A 17,811-nucleotide genomic window follows, 5' to 3' on the forward strand; every position below is an offset into this window, starting at 1 on the left:
AAGTCTTGTTGGACTAAAGACATGTGCTGCCCACCGATTAGTCGACTAGAAAGGGGAGCATGGCAAAAGCTCTAAAATCTATTCCATATCTCTGCATAGCAGAGCCAAACTGCACTTACAAGACTACACCTGCAGGGGAAGCTCATGCAAAAACTACTATTTATGCAAAAAATGTACTAGGAAACAATGTATTTATATAAAGACAAATTAAAGTTGTGAATCATAAGTCTAATCTGACATTTCAGATATAAATACCAAAGAACACCAAACCTTCAGCCCACTCACTCACTTCTCCTTTCTGCTGTTGTCCAATATCCCCTGATCTTTGAAATGAAACGATTAGTCAACAAATGCAAATATTGGTTGACTGCTTAATCGATTAAATTATTAACTTATTTAGATCATTTCAGAGCAAAAATTCTCTATTATCCTGCAGACATGATACAGCTCATGTCTTCAGTGTGGTGCAAGCTTTATTACAGCGTCTCTCTGTGTTTATCTGATACATTCTACATCCAGATTCAACACGAACGTCTCAAACTGACACAAAACACACAGAACAGAATGGAACAGAGGAGCCTAAGCTCTATAACAGAGGAGTTTAGACGCTCACTCCACTGACTCAGACTGGAGCGTGTCTGTCACATGGGGCAGGAGCCAGTATTTTGTATCTTTATGTGGCATGAGAAATATAGAAAAGGATACCCCACAAATGCTGAACCTAGGCCTTTCACATCCTCCAGAGTGTCCCTCTATGTCAGATGCCCTCCCATCCTCCTGACTTCCTGTAGTGTTAGACTGAGATGAGGGCAAGTCAAATCTCTGTAGATAATCTGCAGATGCTGTGGTGTGTCAGATGCTCCTGTTCTAATCAAATCGGTGTGTCAGATGCCCTCCCATCCTCCTGTATTCCTGTAGTGTTAGACTGAGATGGGATGAACTAGAGATGATTAACCTGTTAATCATCTCTAGTTCATCTGCAGATGTTGTGATGTGTCAGCTGCCCTCCCACATGTTTTGGTGTGGCTGGATAAATACAGCATGGATAGAAATTACCAGGGAAAACGTGTCCTTTCTTATTTCTTATCAAATGACTATAGAATTGATAGAGGAATACCGGCTCATGCTTCTACTGTCTGTAGTCTATGCTGTTATGTTATAGTAACCTGAAACCTCTGCACTGAGTCCTACTGTGTACAGGAGACTGCAGACAAACACAAAATCCATTGACCCTGTAATGGTAAGAGCACTGGGATAAGCCCTTCTCTCAATATTTCTCTGGTTCTCTAAATCCACTTATCTGATGGGATAGGACAATAGGATCAAACCTACACACTGTTGTTTCTGTTGTGTCCTTGAACAAGACACTTCCCACAGACTGCACTACACAAAGGTGTGATCAGGTGCGACAGGTGTGACAGGTGCAGGTCTGAGGAAGCCCTTAAAGAGGATGATCCGGACTCTGGACCAGGGCCATCCAGGATCTAGGAGAGAATCTGGACCTCAGACCTCAGCTGAACCAGGACAACAACAACCAACACAGAGAATGTTACAGACTCAGAGCAATGACATAAACACAGTTCATTCATTCCTGTCACTAAAGACATGATCAGAACGAAATCTGTGATTTTCCTTCTAATAACAATTATTATGACGCATCGGTGTTACACATAGGCCTGTCACACTTCACACACATTTTGAAGCACGACATATTGCTACAGGATATACTGTGATGAACAATAATATTGAAAGTACTTTATGTACTGACCCAATAACAGTTAAGTTGGATCATTCCAGTCCACCTTTATTTAAATAGACAGTACCATTAAAAGGCCTGAGCTGCAACACATAAACGAACAAATGAATGAATGAATGAACCAATAGTTAGCTATAGAAGAGATATTATTTATTTCTATTTACAGCAATTTCAACTAAAATAGCAAAACTCTCCCCAGTACTGTAAGGAAAAAGTACTCACAATAAATATCGAGACCCAAAATATATTGTTTCAGCTTTCATGTATTCAACGATAAGTCGATATTTATTGTGAGGTCTATTCAGAACAATTATTACAGTTTGGTGCAGTATTCATTCACTCCACACTCAGTGATGGTAAGCCCCTATTGTAGCGACAGCTGCCCTGGGGCAGACTGACAGAAGCCAGGCTCTGACAATGAAAAGGTGTGGATATTTTACCAGTAAAATAGAAAGAATACTGCTCCATCTGAGAGAGAGACACCAGGACGCTTACAGTCTAAACCACATCAGCACTCACAGTGTCCCGACTGTGCAGATATATATGCAGATATCAGATATTGTCAGTGGTGCGTTCAGGGACCTCGTGTTTTCTAGTACAACTTTAGAAACCCAAACCTCCGAGGACCTGAGGGCCGAGCAGGAAAATACAGAGAGAGAAACACGATCTGTTTACAGGAACTATATCGACCGGCTCTCAAAATGACCCAGCCCAAAGTGGAGGAGAGAGGGAGGGGAGAGGAGGAGAGAGGGAGGGGCAGAGGGAGAGACAGAGGACGAATGAAATGAAGAAAAGGGAGGGAGAGGAGTGGAGAAAGGAGAGAGAGGTAGGGGAGAGGAGAGAGGGGAGAGGAGAGGGAGAGAAGGAGAGAGAGAGTAGAAAGAGAGAGAGGAGAAGAGATGCAGAGTGAGAGAGAGAGAGAGAGAGAGAGAGATGAGGGGCGAGACAGAGAGACATTACCCAGTCAGATCTATAGTGGAGCCTGATCAATGTGGAGCATAAGAGTGGAAACGAGCTGCCCTCACTGACCTCCAGCACAGACTTCAACACAATAAATATGGATTCCCTTTAAAAAATGACGCATTTGGAAATGTTCAACTTTTCCAAAAAAACTAACTGCACTTCAAATAAAAGATGTAAGGGCACATGAAGTCAGCCAGTCAAGCAAGACAGACACAGATACAAGACAACCAAAATTAAATAATTAGCCTTGAAACTAACTGTACCATCTTAAATTCTTTAAAGGTACATTGTGTAAGTTTTCTAGCAGAAAATACTTTTCTCTATATAGATGGAGAGGCGACCCCGCTCACAGTCAGAACGCCTGTTTTTCAAGGTATTTTTGAGCTATAACACCACCTGTAATTGAAAAAAATGTAAGGGAGAGCTATTTAATCGGACAGTCCGGAATTTTGGACAAAGGACCTCATTTCCTAGTGAGCCAGAGTGTTGGAGATGTGTGGAAACACTTTTTAAAATATTCCATCCAGTCCTTGTATTTACAGAGGTCACTGGTGCTAGGCTAGCGAATGTCAACGCCATAGTTATCCTGCCACTAAAAACAGTCTTATCCACTCCACAAAAGACCCGAAGCGAATCTGTTATTATACCAGACTGTTAATATAAATGTATGTGTCAATAGAATAATTTTAGAAGTAAAACCAACGTTGCATTTGAAGGATTTATGTCTGAGCTGTTGCAGCTGCTGCCTGACAGAAAGCTTGGCAGCGGCGAACTGATATCACCTAGCACCTATGTTACCGGCAAGTAAAATTCCACTGTTGCTGAGAAAATAGTCCCTCAATATGCACCTATTCATGCGATGCAAGGTTAGTTTTATTTGAAACATTATTTTATCAACACAGACATTCACATGGATAGTCTGGTGTAATAACAGATTTTCTTCGGATGTTTTGTGGAGTGGCTGTCTGTTTTTAGTGGCAGGATAACTATGGCCATTGACATGCCCTAGCCTAGCACCAGTGACCTCTGCAAATACAAGGACTGGATGGAATATTTAAAAAAGTGTCTCCACATGTCTCCAACACTCCTACACCTAACTAACTAGCTAACTAGGAAATGGGGTCCTATGTCCAAAATTCCAGACTGTCCCTTTAATGTAAAACTGTGGAACATTCCAGGGAGAGCAACGGCATCTCCACCAGAAAAGTGGCAAAGTGTACTTTGAATAAGGGGTGTTGGCCATAGGTTTTTCAAAAGTATAAAAAAAATCATTAATACTAAACCTAGTACTGAAACTAGATACTCATTTGAACATGCACAGATACTAAAAAAATCACATTTACAGGACAGAAATGAACATTTAATGTAGTTTTAGAATGATTCTAAGCTTTATGAGAACAAGTATAAGAGCACATAGACTAGTATACCCCCATGGACCACTATGGAACCTACCTGGACCACTGAGGGAGTACACAGATATAAGATCACATGGCAATAGAAAAGAAAGTACAATGATTTAATGTTGAAAATTACTGTCTGTTGTCTAGAGAAAGCGTGTTTTCATCATCATCATCATTGTTGTATCAGAATCTGCATTGATTGATCAAGTTTATTCCTATATTGTAGTATCGAAATCGAGTTTGAAATATTAGAATATTATCCTTTATTATTTAATGTAACCCGTTATTATTAGTCTGCCTTTATCTCCAAAGCTCTAAATGCCCTGTTCGACCTAGTGATGTCATGTAGCAGTAGTTTTGTATGGAATTTAAAGACACAGTGGAGCACTTCAGACAGAGCATTTTCTATTTGAAAGAAGAATGGGGAAACAACATTATAACAGAGATTGTAAAATAGAGTGTGTCCTTTAAACCTCTACAGAGAACATGTAGAAATCACCTCTGCTTTGCCAAGATTATATGTGTAGAACAGAGCAGTAAAAAGCCACTCAAGAGCATCTAAAAATACACGTGGTTTTCAAATGGACAGAGTCAGGGAAAGACCAGAGGAGGAAGACGAGGCGAAGCGAGGAGAGGACAGGAGGAGGAGGAGGAGGAGGAGGAGAGAAGAGGAGGAGACACAGAGACAGCTATCGGGAATCAGATGAGCCGGAGCAGCGAAAGGAATTCTGGGAGAGATAAAGCTCGATCAGACGGACGATCAAATAACAAAACGACAACCAGTGCTTTGAGATGTTAGGAACGAGGGAAGCACTGAGAGAGAGAGAGGGTGAGAGAGAGACAGAGAGAGAGAGAGGACAGAGAGAGAGAAGAAAGAGAGAGAGAATTAGGGGTAGAGAAATTGGGGGAGAGGGAGATGAAGGAGGAAAAAGCAGGTGAAAGAGCAGAAGAGGAGGAGAGAGGCAAAGGAGAAAGTGAGAGAGAGATGAGAATGAGAGAGAAAGAAAGTAACAGAGAGAGTGTTAAAGAGAGAGAAGAAAGAGAGAAAGAAAGGGAGGGAGAGGAGAGGGAAAGGGAGATAGAAGAAGAGAGAGAGTGAGAGAGACACAAGGAGATACAAGGGGAAGAGAGAGATGAAGGAGGGAGATGGAAAAAGTAGGTGAAAGAGCAGAAGAGGAGGAGAGAGGCAGAGGCAAAGGAGAAAGGGTGAGAGAGATGAGAATGAGAGAAAAAGAAAGAAAGAAAGAAAGAAAAGAAAGAAAAAAAAGAGAGAGAGAGAAAGAAAGAGATCTACAGGGAGAGAGAGAAAAAAAGAAAGAGAGAGAGAGAGAAAGGGTGAGAGAAAGAGAGAGAGAAATAGGGGGAGAAAATGAGATAGAAGAAGGGAGAGAGAGAGGGTGAAAGAAAGAGAGAGAGACACACACACACAGAGAGAGAGAGAGAGAGGAGATACAAGGGGAACTGAGAGATGAAGAAGAGAGATGGAAAAACTAGGTGAAAGAGCAGAAGAGGAGGAGAGAGGCAGAGGCAAAGGAGAAAGAGTGAGGAGATGAGAATGAGAAAGAAAGAAAGACAGAGAGAGAGAAGAAAGAGAGAGAGAAATAGGGGGAGAGAAAAAGAAATAGAAGGGAGAGAGAGAGACAGATAGAGAGGGAGAGGAGATACAAGGGGAAGAGAGAGATGAAGGAGGGAGATGGAAAAGGCAGGTGAAAGAGTAGAAGAGGAGGAGAGTGGCAGAGGCAAAGGAGAAAAGATGAGAGAGATGAGAATGGGCGAGAAAGAAAGAAAAAAGAAAGAGAGAGAGAGAGAGACAGACAGAGAGAGAGAGAGAGAGAGAAGAAAAGAAAGAAAGAGAGAGCAGGAGAGGGATGGAAAGAGAGAGCTACAGGGAGAAAAAGGGAGAGAGTGAGAGCGAGAGAGAAAAAGAAAAGAGAGAGACAGAGGGCAGATATAGCGAGGATCAGGAGAGAAGTGATAAAACTGAAAGACAGCGTGGAGAGACAGAAAAAGAGTAAATGGAGCGATGGAAGAGGGATAGAGATAGAGAGATGGAGAGTAAATGATAGTTTGAAAATGAATACAGTGTTTGATCATTGCCATAAACATAACACTGTTTATGGCAGACTGTCGTGTCTCTGTCTGAAATGTCCACAAACACAATCTCCCAGAAGCCTCCTCTGCTGCTGTTGTTTAACATCAGAGTGTTAAAAGCGCTCTACCTGATTTTTACTCTCTTAAAAACATGAAAAACAGAACTAGCTCATTATAAAAGGTTTGCAATGGTCAGAGTTGGGACCAAGTCGTTGTTTGTCTCAAGTAAGTCTCAAGTCTTTGACCTCAAGTCCGAGTCAAGTCCCAAGTCAAAGATGGGCAAGTTCAAGTCTTGAGTCACTGGCCCATAAGTCCAATTTCAAGTCTTTAAACCAAAAAATTACCAAATATAGCTTAGATTATTGCAATTTATATGAATTTTAAACTAAACTGTACTTAAAAACGTATGGAATATTTATATATGAGTATTTATGTAAGAGTTGTAGAAATGCAAATTTTTCCTTTATAAGAACAGAAAAGAATTAAGATTTAAGTTATTTTGTCATGTAGTTCTCTGTAGTTCCCTCTATTTTACTATATTGTACTGTATATTACTGTAGTACATTTGAGGGTACCATATCACAGTACTTCAGTTACTGTTGCCATAGTAACAAACAAGAGGAGTGGGAGGGACATGTTCCAGTGTGTTCCTTTGAAATTAAGCATGTATCAAATGTAAAGAGAAAAGTATTTTCTAAAAACATATATTTTTTTTTAGAAGAAACATCAAGTCTTGTCACAGGCCTCAAGTCTAAGTCAAGACCTGAGTCATTGAGCTTCAAGTCCAAGTCAAGTTCCAAGTCTTGGTCAATTTCATCAAGTCAAGTCTTAAAAATATTTACTCAAGTCTGACTTGAGTCCAAGTCACGACTCACAAGTCCCCAACTCTGGCAGTGGTCTAAAGTTCTTCCTCAATTACGTTTTGCATTCTGAACATCCTAATTATTCGCTGTGATGAGTTTAGAAGTGCTTTTCACAACTTCCAGAGACCAGAGCGGAGTTTTGCCATCACAGTAATGATAACAACAACTATCATGCTAACAGTGCAATTCCTGATTCTGCTCCATAGACACAGACTGCACACAGTGGACTTATTTTAACCTCAAGAGCTGCTTATACAATATATGTATGGGCGCAAGACACACTGTACTCAGACACATGGGGAAACGTATAAGGGGCCTAAATAAAACCCACAAAACTAAAAGTAGCGACACTGCGAACAGAAAAGAGAAGAAGCACAGAAAGGAGAGAAGGAGGAAGATGAGAGTACAGAGGGAGAGGAAGAGAGAAGCGGAAAAATGCTGAGTTCACTATAGGGTGAATACAGATCCTGGTGTTGGGTATCTCCTCTGATCCATAACATGCTGCTTCATCAGTTTCAGATCAGTTTCAGGATTTCCTGTTTGGGCCTGTAGTAACTGTAGTAGTAGTAGTAGTAGTAGTAGTAGTAGTAGTAGTAGTAGTAGTAGTAGTAGTAGTAGTAGTAGTAGTAGTTTCAAATATATGTGTATTGGAGCAGTATCACAGCACATAGAGGATCATTTCTGGGCTTTACGTAAGCAGGGGTAGCAGCAGTAAAGTATTAGTAGCAGTCGCAGCAGTAGTAATAGTAATAGTTGTAGTAGCAGTGGATGTGTATAAGTAATAGTATTTGTAAGTCCATTCATACACGGAGGATCATTTTGGGCCTGAAGTAGCAGTAATTCTAGTAGTAGTAGTAGTAGTAGCAGTAGTAGTAGGAGTAGGAATAGTAGTCGTAGTAGTAGTAGTACTAATAGTAGCATTAGTAGGAGTAGTGGTAGTCATAGTTATAGTAGTAGTAGTAGTAGTAGCGGTCATAGTCGTAGCAGTAGTCGTCGTAAATCGTAGTAGTCATAGGAGTAGTACATTTTGGATCATTTCGGGCAAGTAGCAGTCATTCTAGTAGTAGCAGCAGTAAGTCTAGTATTAGTATTAGTATTAGTAGTAGTCATAGCAGTAGTAGTGGTAGCAGTAGTAGTCGTAGTAGTAAAATTTGTAGCAGTAAAAGTCGTAGTAGTTGTAAGTCATAGCAGTTGTAGTAGTAGTACATAAAGGATCATTTCTGAGCCTGAAGTAGTAGTAATAGTACTAGCAGATAGAAATATGCAAGTATGTTGTAGTATTAGTATATCGTAGTATTTGTAATCCCAGTGTATTGTTACATGAAGGACCATTTCTAGGGCTCTAGTAGCAGTGATAGTAGTAGTCACAGCAGTAGCAGTAGTAGTAGTAGTAGTAGTAAAGTAGTAGTAAAAGCAGTGGCAGTAGCTCTAGCAGTAGATGTATAAACAGTAGTGGTATTTCTAAGCTCAGTTTATACTAGGGCAGAGGATCATTTCTAGGCCTGAAGTAACAGTATAGTAGCAGCAATAGAAGTAGCAGTAATAGTAGTAGTATTTGTAATCCCAGTGCATTATTGCTGAAGGATCATGTGTGGCCCCGGAGCCTCAGAGCACGTGGTTTAGTTTAACTCCAAATGAAACGACCAAAATAGAAATCTGCTTTTATCAAAGTTTAGCTTAAGGACAGAGCCCAGTATTCACAAGGAACAAGGGAACTGGGAATCTGAGAGAAGAGAGGAGGAGAGGAAAAGAGGTAGAGAGGGGAGAGAGCAATGGAGAAAGAGGGAGGAGGGAATCGAATATTCACAAGAAACAAGGGAACTGGGATTAAGAGAAAGGAGGAGAGGAGAAAGAGGGAGGGAGTCATGGAGGCAACTCGTGGGAGATGAAAGAGGGAGAGCCTGGAGATAGCTCACGTCAACTACATAAGAGGGAAGGAGATGGGGGGTAGATAGATGGAGAGAGAGACAAAGGGAGAGAGAGAGAAGTAGATAGCAGGAGGAAGGAGAAAGACAGGATGGAGGAAAAGATAGAGGGAAAGCGGGAGAGGAGAAGAGGAGGAGAGGCAGATAATGGGACTACTCATGTCAGCCACAGTGTAAATAAATAGCTCAAATCGGCCACAAGCTGAATTCTTTTCTTTGGTAAAAATAAAAAACTACAAAACTTAAAAAAAAAAAGCTGACAGAACAGACGACAAAAGCATCTGATGGCGAAAAGCAAAGAGAGGAAGTGAAACAAGAAACAGGACCACAGTAACACATGGTCCAAGAGAGATATTTGAATATGAAGGAGGAAGGAAGTCTTACAAATACATAACTATTAGAGACTAATCTAACAATATGGACAATACCACAATAACCAAGAACTAGAATTATCCATTCACAAACTTGAACTTAATACTGATTACTCACTAATCTTATTGGACTGTAGTTCTTGGTTGTTTTTTTTTTCGATTAATTGGTCGACGGAATCTTGACTAATTATTTTATGATAAGGATCTATGGCAGAAAGGAGAGGAGCGAGCTGAAGATTTAGTATTTTCTGGTGTTTATCTGTATAAAAGTTAAACTCTTTATATAAATACTACATTGTTTCCTAGCACTTTTTTCTGCATAAATAGTAGGGCTGTTCCGATACTGATATTGGTATCAACAAAAGTACCAAAATACTACAAATTTTTCAGGTATCGGTATCTGCGAGTACTCTAAATCACCGATCTGATACCACTCTGTATTGTCCAGAATGATTACCTGTAGATGCTGCTCTAATGCTCAGAGCAGGTTCAATACAGACTGTGGAGGCTCTGTAAACACTTAAAACATGCTGATAATGACAGAAAATATATTTGTGTTACCTTTCTGATAAGTTCATTTAGCCTTTAATGTGGACGCTCAACTTAGTAAAATAACTCCAGAGAGTGCAACCTGACAACAGTGCTAACTCGGATTTTGTTTACTCTGCATAATTAGTCATGCGCTCCGACGATGAGTACCTTTTTACAAGCCTCACTTGTTTTTGTCCCCTCTCTGTGCTAGAAAGGAAAACGTAAAAAGAGAAAGTAAAAGTGCTTAAATCAGCACAATTTATTGTCAAGACCATTATACATTTCTCTAATACTTTAAAACTACCTCAAAATCGAATTTATTCTTGCAGACTTTCTTTACAAATAGACTTTTAAAAGATTTATTTTTTGCTTTTGTTCTGTTACAAAATTGAGTAGCCATACTTCACACTATGCGGTATTGGACTGTATCGGTATGGCATTACACCAAGGCCAAATTTAAAAAAAAATAGTACTGGAACAACATCAGCAGCAAACGTCTTTAGTCCAGCAACAATTCATCTAGTCTACTACAGCCTAACCTCATAGTTTGTCTTAAATGTAGGGTTTTGCAGCAACGGGCCAATTTTTAACCAAATACAGGTCAAATAATAGCAACTGAAGCCTTTTAAGCTGAGAAGATTTAATACTAAAGTGTATTATTCATGAAAATACAGTGACATTGAATTATAAAAGGTCTTTTCATTCAGAGTCCAGATAACGATTATGAATACAAAATAAAAATACGGCTACTATTTTTTGTTATAGTTGCCTAGTCAGAGCCCTATTGATCACCCCATGCCCTTCAAGCAAAACAAACACCACAGTATGAGAGTAAGTACTTTAAAAGGTGTAAATGGAATAATTGTAAATACATGATTTGATATGAGCGGATTTAATGTGAAAGCTCTGACCTGTGACGTCCTCTCTGTGCGTGTGCTCTGTCAGGCTCGTCTGTCTCCCAGACACAAAACCAACCAGCTGTGGAAGAGAGGAAAAGGACACTTGAATTATACATCATACAATATTATTATAAATATGGTCATACATTCTCAGTCCACCCATACAATCACTCAGGACTAAAATAGGACCAGAACTAGACCAGGGCTAAACCAGGACTAGTCCACAGCTAAACCAGGACTAGACCAAAGTGAAACTAGGGCTAGACCACGGCTAAACTAGGACTAAACCAGGGCTACACCAGGACTAGACCAGGGCTAAACCAGGACTAGACCACGGCTAAACCAAGTCTACTTCAGAATTAAACTGGTCTCAGACCAGAACTAGACCTAGGTTAAACCAGGATTAGACCAGGGTTAAAACAAGAACTAAACCAGGGCAATACCAGGACTAGACCAGGATGAGCCAGAACTAGAAGAGGGCCAAACCAGGTCTACCTCAGAATTAAAATGGGCTCAAACCAAATCTAGACCAGGGTTAAAACAAAAACTAAACCAGGGCTACACCAAGACTAGCACAGAACTAAACTAAATCTACTTCAGAATTAAACTGGGCTCAAATCAAGACTAGACCAAGGCTAAACCAGGACTAGACCAGCGTTAAAACAAGAACTAAACCAGGGTAAAGCCAGGACTAGGCCAGGATAAGCCAGGACTAGAAGAGGACTAAACCAAATCTACCTCAGAATTAAAATGGGTTCAAACCAAGACTAAACAGGGGCTACACCAGGATCAGACCAGGGCTACACCAGGACTAGACCAGAGCAAGTTCAACTGAAAAAAAGTAGTTCATTTTGTATGTTTTGAAAAATAGAGATTCATTGGACCCACAAAATCTTGGTTGACACGATTCTGAAACATGCACAACAAATACAATTCACAGCACAATACAAAAACCCGCAATAACAAATTTGCTGCAAATGACATTGTGAAATTCTTGCTAAATTACCCCACAAAAAATTGTCCCTGTGTGTCAGATGCCTTCCCTGTGTCACATTTGCTCCTTGAGGGTTTTAAAACGAGACCCGTGAACTGAATCTTGATTTAAAAACAAAAATTTCAAATCTAATCATGATTTCAATTTTCCAAAACCGTTGGAGCCAAACACAGGCAAGATACAAGCACTCACTCCTTGTTCTACTCCTCCTCTTTTGCTTTTCATTCGCTCCATTATTTCTCCTCATCCCTTGATCCATATCTTTATCTTTCCTCTCAACCTCGTCACCTTCTCTCTCTCCTGGTCCCCTCATTTCTCGCTCTGCTCATTGCTGTCTCTCTGCTCCATTTCTCTTTATGTCTCTTTCTCTCTTGCCCCTCTCTTCTTGCCTTCTCCTCTCTCCCTTCCTCTCTATCCCTCCATTATTTCTCCACTCCTTTATTCCTCATCATTTCCTCCTCCGCCCTAGTTCCCCTCTATCAACCCCCTTTTCTGTCGCCTTTCTTCTTTCCAGATTCTTCTCTCTCTCCCCTCCTCTCCCTTGCTCATCCTCTCCTCTCTCTCCTCCTCTCCCTCATTCCATTCCTCTTCAGTCCCTCTCTCTCCTTTCCCTTGCTTATCCTCCTTTCTCTCTCTCCTCCTCTCCCGAGCTTATCCTAATCTTTGTCTCTCTTCTCCTCTCCCTTGATCTCTCCTCTCTATCTATCTATCAATCTATCTCTCCCTCTCTCCACTCCCACTCCTACTCTGTCTCTTTCTGTTCTGACTCCTTTGACTCCTCTGTCTCTCTTTTGCTCTCCTCCTCTCCCTCGCTCCTCCATTTCTCTTACTCGTTCTCACCTTCGCTCCTCCATCTCTCTTTCTCCTCCTCTCCTTCGCTCCTCCGTCTCTCTTACTCGTCCTCTCCTTCGCTCCTCCGTCTTTTACTCGTCCTCACCTTTGCTCCTCCATCTCTCTTTCTCCTCCTCACCTTCGCGCCTCTATCTCTCTTTCTCCTCCTCACCTTCGCTCCTGTCTTTTTCTCCTCCCCTCCTTCGCTCATCTGTCTCTTTTTCTCCTCCCCACCTTCGCTCCTCTGTCTCTTTTTCTCCTCCCCTCCTTCGCTCCTCTGTCTCTTATTCTCCTCCCCTCCTTCACTCCTCTGTCTCTTTTTCTCCTCCCCTCCTTCACTCCTCCATCTCTCTCTCCTCCTCTTCCTCACTCATCTTCCTTTCTCTCTGTCTCTCCCTCTCTCCTTGCACTCCTCCGTCTCTCCCTCTCTCGTCTCCTCTTTCATCTGTGTGCCATTGTAAAGTGTAATCAAAGAAAGATGGATGAATAATTCAGCGCCTTTTTAGGCCGCAGACGTTCTATAAAAACCCAGGGCCACGTGTAGAGACTGAGCTGCTCTCTGAAGAGATTACACCGGAAAACAGGAGACAGAACAGAATCATGTTTAGTCCTGGTTCGGTCCTGGTTCAGTCCTGCTTTTGTCCTGTTTCAGTCCGGGTTTAGTCCTGGTTCAGTCCATGTTTATCCTGGTTCAGTCTTGGTTTACTCCTAGTTCAGTCCTGGTTTAGTCCTTGGTTTAATTCTAGATCAATCCAGGTTCAGTCCTGGTTTAGCTCTGGTTTAGTATCCAATTTAGTTCTGGTTCGGTCCTGGTTCGATCCTGGTTCAGTCTTGCTTTAGCCCTGCTTTAGTTCTTTTTAGTCCTGGTTCAGTCCTGGTTCAGTCCTGGTTCAGTCCTGGTTCAGTCCTGGTTCAGTCCTGGTTCAGTCCTGGTTTAGTCCTGGTTCAGTCCTGGTTTAGTATCTGATTCAGTCCTGGTTTTAGACTCTCTATCAGTCCTGGTTGAATCCTGGTTCAGTCCTGGTTCAGTCCTGGTTTAGTCCTGGTTCAGTCCTGGTTCAGTCCTGGTTTAGTCTTGGTTTAGTATCTGATTCAGTCCTGGTTTTAGACACTCTATCAGTCCTGGTTCAGTACCGGTTCAGTCCTGGTTCAGTCCGGGTTCAGTCCCGGTTCAGTCCCGGTTTAGTCCTGGGTTTAGTCCTGGGTTTAGTCCTGGGTTTAATCCTGGTTCAGTCCTGGTTTAGTCTTGGTTTAGTCCTGGTTTAGTCCTGGCTCAGTCCTGGTTTTAGACTCTGTATCAGTCTTGGTTTAGTCCTGGTTCAGTCCTGGCTTTAGACTCTGTATCAGTCTTGGTTTAGTCCTGGTTTTAGACTCTGTATCAGTCTTGGTTTAGTCTTGGTTCAGTCCTGGTTTTAGACACTGTATCAGTCTTGGTTTAGTCCTGGTTCAGTCCTGGCTTTAGACTCTGTATCAGTCTTGGTTTAGTCCTGGTTCAGTCCTGGCTTTAGACTCTGTATCAGTCTTGGTTTAGTCCTGGTTCAGTCCTGGTTTTAGACTCTGTATCAGTCTTGGTTTAGTCCTGGTTTTAGATTCTGTATCAGTCTTGGTTTAGTCCTGGTTCAGTCCTGGTTGCTGCAGTCTGTGTAGGAGGATTGCAGACTTGGACTTGATCCTTTTAGGTTTGTGAATCTGAAATGAGATTAAGGTTAATGGAGCAGCTGCCTCAGTCTGGGTTAAACACTGTGTGAACTCCACCTGCTCTTAAGCAAAACACCTGAGGGGGAGGGGCTAGGGGGAGCGGGGAGTCTGACAAAAAAAAAAATCCATATAATCAATTTTTTGTCATTATCTTTATGACAATATTTATGCCCATGAGATGCTATTTTGCAATCTCTGTTATAATGTTTTCTCATCACAAGCGTATTTTTTTGTGTTCTTTTCTCAAACTGAAAACTGTCCCACCCTGTGATGTCATGTGGTAATACAGGAAGTGCTCCACTGTATTTTTAAAGTCCATACACCTTCACTAGAATGATTTGGATGACTTCAGACCTGGAATTTCCAATCTCCACTAAACAAAATGTGGAACAAACAGACCTGTTAATTTGAAATCTATCGCTTCATGACATCATAAGGTGGAACAAAGCATACTGAACTTTGGAGATGGATCACTCAAACATGTGTGAATTAAACAAAACACAACTCCAAGTATGTTTGTGAGAACCTTTAAGGAAAGATATATTGAAAAACAAATACATACAAATGGGTCTAAGTCATATTTCTTAACTTTTGTGGTGAATTTTTCAGCCTTCATTCTTTTTTGGAATAAAACTTGAACCTCAACAGAGACATTTACAGGGATTATGTGGATAGGTCCAATAATTACAGAGATATGAATCATAAACCAGGTCAAAACATTTACTTTTTGACAATAAGCAATGCGATGATCTTGTTAGAACATCAAGAGTCACAGTCTTATTCCACACAAGATGCTATGCTCCGCTCTGGTTTGTGAGATCAAACACGGGGGAGATTTCCTTTTGATTGGACCCTCGCTGTGAGAAGAGCCGAGGAGAAGATGAGAAACATGGAACAAGGCCGAGTATGAAAAGAATCAAAAGAATCGTTTCACACCGGCGCTTCTTAAATCATGTCAGAGGGTTTTGCATTGGCGCACATCTGGAAGTCTTACAGAAAGCCAGTGATTTGAGTTTAATTGAGTTGTACACATTTTCAATTTGGAGTGTTTGCATGTGCGCTAAGAAAACCAGATAACTGCCCAGTCAAATTTAAAGCACTTATATCACACCGTTTTCTGATCTATGTTATAATATTGTTCCCTCATCCAAACATACCTGGAGTCGTGTTTTGTTTCATTCACACATGTTAAACTCGCAAACCCTGCACATTTAGGCTGAGTTATTTTCAGAATTTTGCATAATAACCACTCTTTAAATCCATTTTAGAGAAAAGCATAGACATCTTTCCTTCTGCAAATACACAAAGCACAAATAGGCAGTAGTAAACAGTGAGATGAGACACAGAGGGGAGTGTGAAATCTGGGTCAGTATCTTCAAACATCAATCCTCCACTGTCTGCGACATTTGCATACTCAGGCGCACTGCAAAGATAACGCCATAAATTAAGCAAGGTTGAATAACTTATTAATTAATTACTCTATGGTATTTTTTTATATCATATGAAATCTCCAAAAGTCACATCCACAAATATTTTCCCTGATAATTTCTATCAGTGACAAAGCCCGTTCTCTGCCGTATTTATTAGGGATGTAACGATATCCAAATCTCTCAGGAAGATATTATCACGATATACATCTCACAGTATATGATATTTAGTGTGAAATTTTGAAGAGGCTAATATAATTGTAGATAGGATACTTATTTTGGTTTTAAAATACCTTGACAACATTTTGGTGTGAATTATTACAATTATAATCCCAAGAAGTTAAGTAAAAAGCATATCTCTTCATGTTGTTTGCACTGAAATGAATCATGGGATATGTAGTTCCCTTTGTTTATAAGCTGTTGTTACTATAAAACCATGCATTTCAATAAAAGAACTTGTGATTCGATATATTCTGACAGCCCATGATATTATTGTGAGACCTATGAGAATACAATATCACGATATTTCGGTTGTTGTTACATCCCTAGCATTTATCCAACCACACCACAACATCTGGGAGGGCATTTGACACATCACAATATCTGCAGATTAACTAGAGACCTGCCTCCATCTCAATCTAACACTACAGGAATACATGGGGACGGGAGGGCATCTGACACACAAGGATACAGGAGGACGGGAAGGCATCGGACACAAACATTAAGCATTAACATTTGAGAGACTGAAATGTGCGAAACTAGTACAAGAATCACATGAATAAAAATGATATAATATTTCGTTTTCAATCATTAATCGCTATGGCAACAGTGGTAATTTTTTTTATCATCGTTCAGAATCCCATGAATATATTTTTGGCAGTGCAGTGACTGAAACGAATCAGGCGATATTTGGAAAGAGGAGAGATGGGGGTTGGGTTGGAGGAGGGGAGCCCAATTCACTGCCCCAAAATGAAAAGATTTTCAGACAAAATACAAAAACTGGCAAATATGTGAACAGTTATTCTGTATATATATTCGATATCTAAACTCCTTCATTGTACAGTTCTGAAAAAGTGTGTAAAAACAGCATGTTAGCTTAAACAGCACGTTAGCTTAATTAGCATGCTTAGCTCATTGAAATGCGGTTTCCATTTGCTGCTGTTGTACCTTCACTGGCAGATTTATGACACCTCCGCTCCAACCAAAACAAAGCACTTCATTCACACTGCACCAGGACTAAAACCAGGTCTAAACCAGGTCTAAACCAAAGCTAAACCAGGACTAAGCCAGAATTAAACCAAGACTGAACCAGTATTAAACCAGGGTGGAACCAGGACTGAATCAGGTCTAAACCAGGTCTAAAACAGGATTGAACCAGGTCTAAACTACGTCTAAACCAGGACTCAATCACGACTCAACCATGATTTAACCAGGACTGAACCAGGTCTAAACTAGGACTGTACCAAGACTGAACCATGATTTATCCAGAAATGGACCAAGACTGAACCAGGACAGAATCAGGACTAAACTAGGACTAAACCAGTTCTAAACCTTGACTGAATCAGGACTAAACCAGGACTAAACCAGGACTAAACCAGGACTAAACCAGGACTGAAACAGGACTAAACCAGGTCTAAACCACATCTAAACCAGGACTAAACCACATCTAAACCAGGACTAAACCATGATTAAACCATGACTCAATCAGGACGAAACCAAGACTCAATCAAGACTAAACCAGGACTGAACCAGAAACCAAGACTAAACAAGATCAAACCAGGACTAATCTGGGACTGAACCAGGTCTGAACCACACAACCTCGACAATCTCCACTAAAACCTCCAAACTCCAGTCTGTCAATTCCGTACAGGACTGCACTTTTTTTTTTTTAATTCTAAAAGCACTGTGATTAGATTTGCAATAAATGTTTATAAAGTAGGATTCTGTGTGAAGTGCTCATTGTCACAGATTCCAGAGGCGAGATGTTAAACTAATATAAGAATCCCATTTATTTCAGAACATGTTTGTAGAGTTCTAAACAGACAGGATATGTCTCTATCTA

General features: G+C 40.8%; 1 protein-coding gene across 1 annotated transcript in view; it reads right to left on the minus strand.

Moving 5' to 3' along the window:
* nckap5l (NCK-associated protein 5-like) overlaps nucleotides 1–17,811 on the minus strand; it is a 52,505-nt gene that overhangs the window by 14,232 nt on the left and 20,462 nt on the right. The window contains exon 2 of the mRNA XM_055165820.1: nucleotides 10,812–10,878. The gene's annotated coding sequence lies outside the window, so the exon portion shown is untranslated. The remainder of the gene's footprint in view (nucleotides 1–10,811; nucleotides 10,879–17,811) is intronic.

Source organism: Boleophthalmus pectinirostris, unplaced genomic scaffold (genome assembly GCF_026225935.1).
Source record: "Boleophthalmus pectinirostris isolate CB_2022bp ecotype Guang Dong unplaced genomic scaffold, ASM2622593v1 HiC_scaffold_8, whole genome shotgun sequence".
Taxonomy (NCBI): domain Eukaryota; kingdom Metazoa; phylum Chordata; class Actinopteri; order Gobiiformes; family Gobiidae; genus Boleophthalmus; species Boleophthalmus pectinirostris.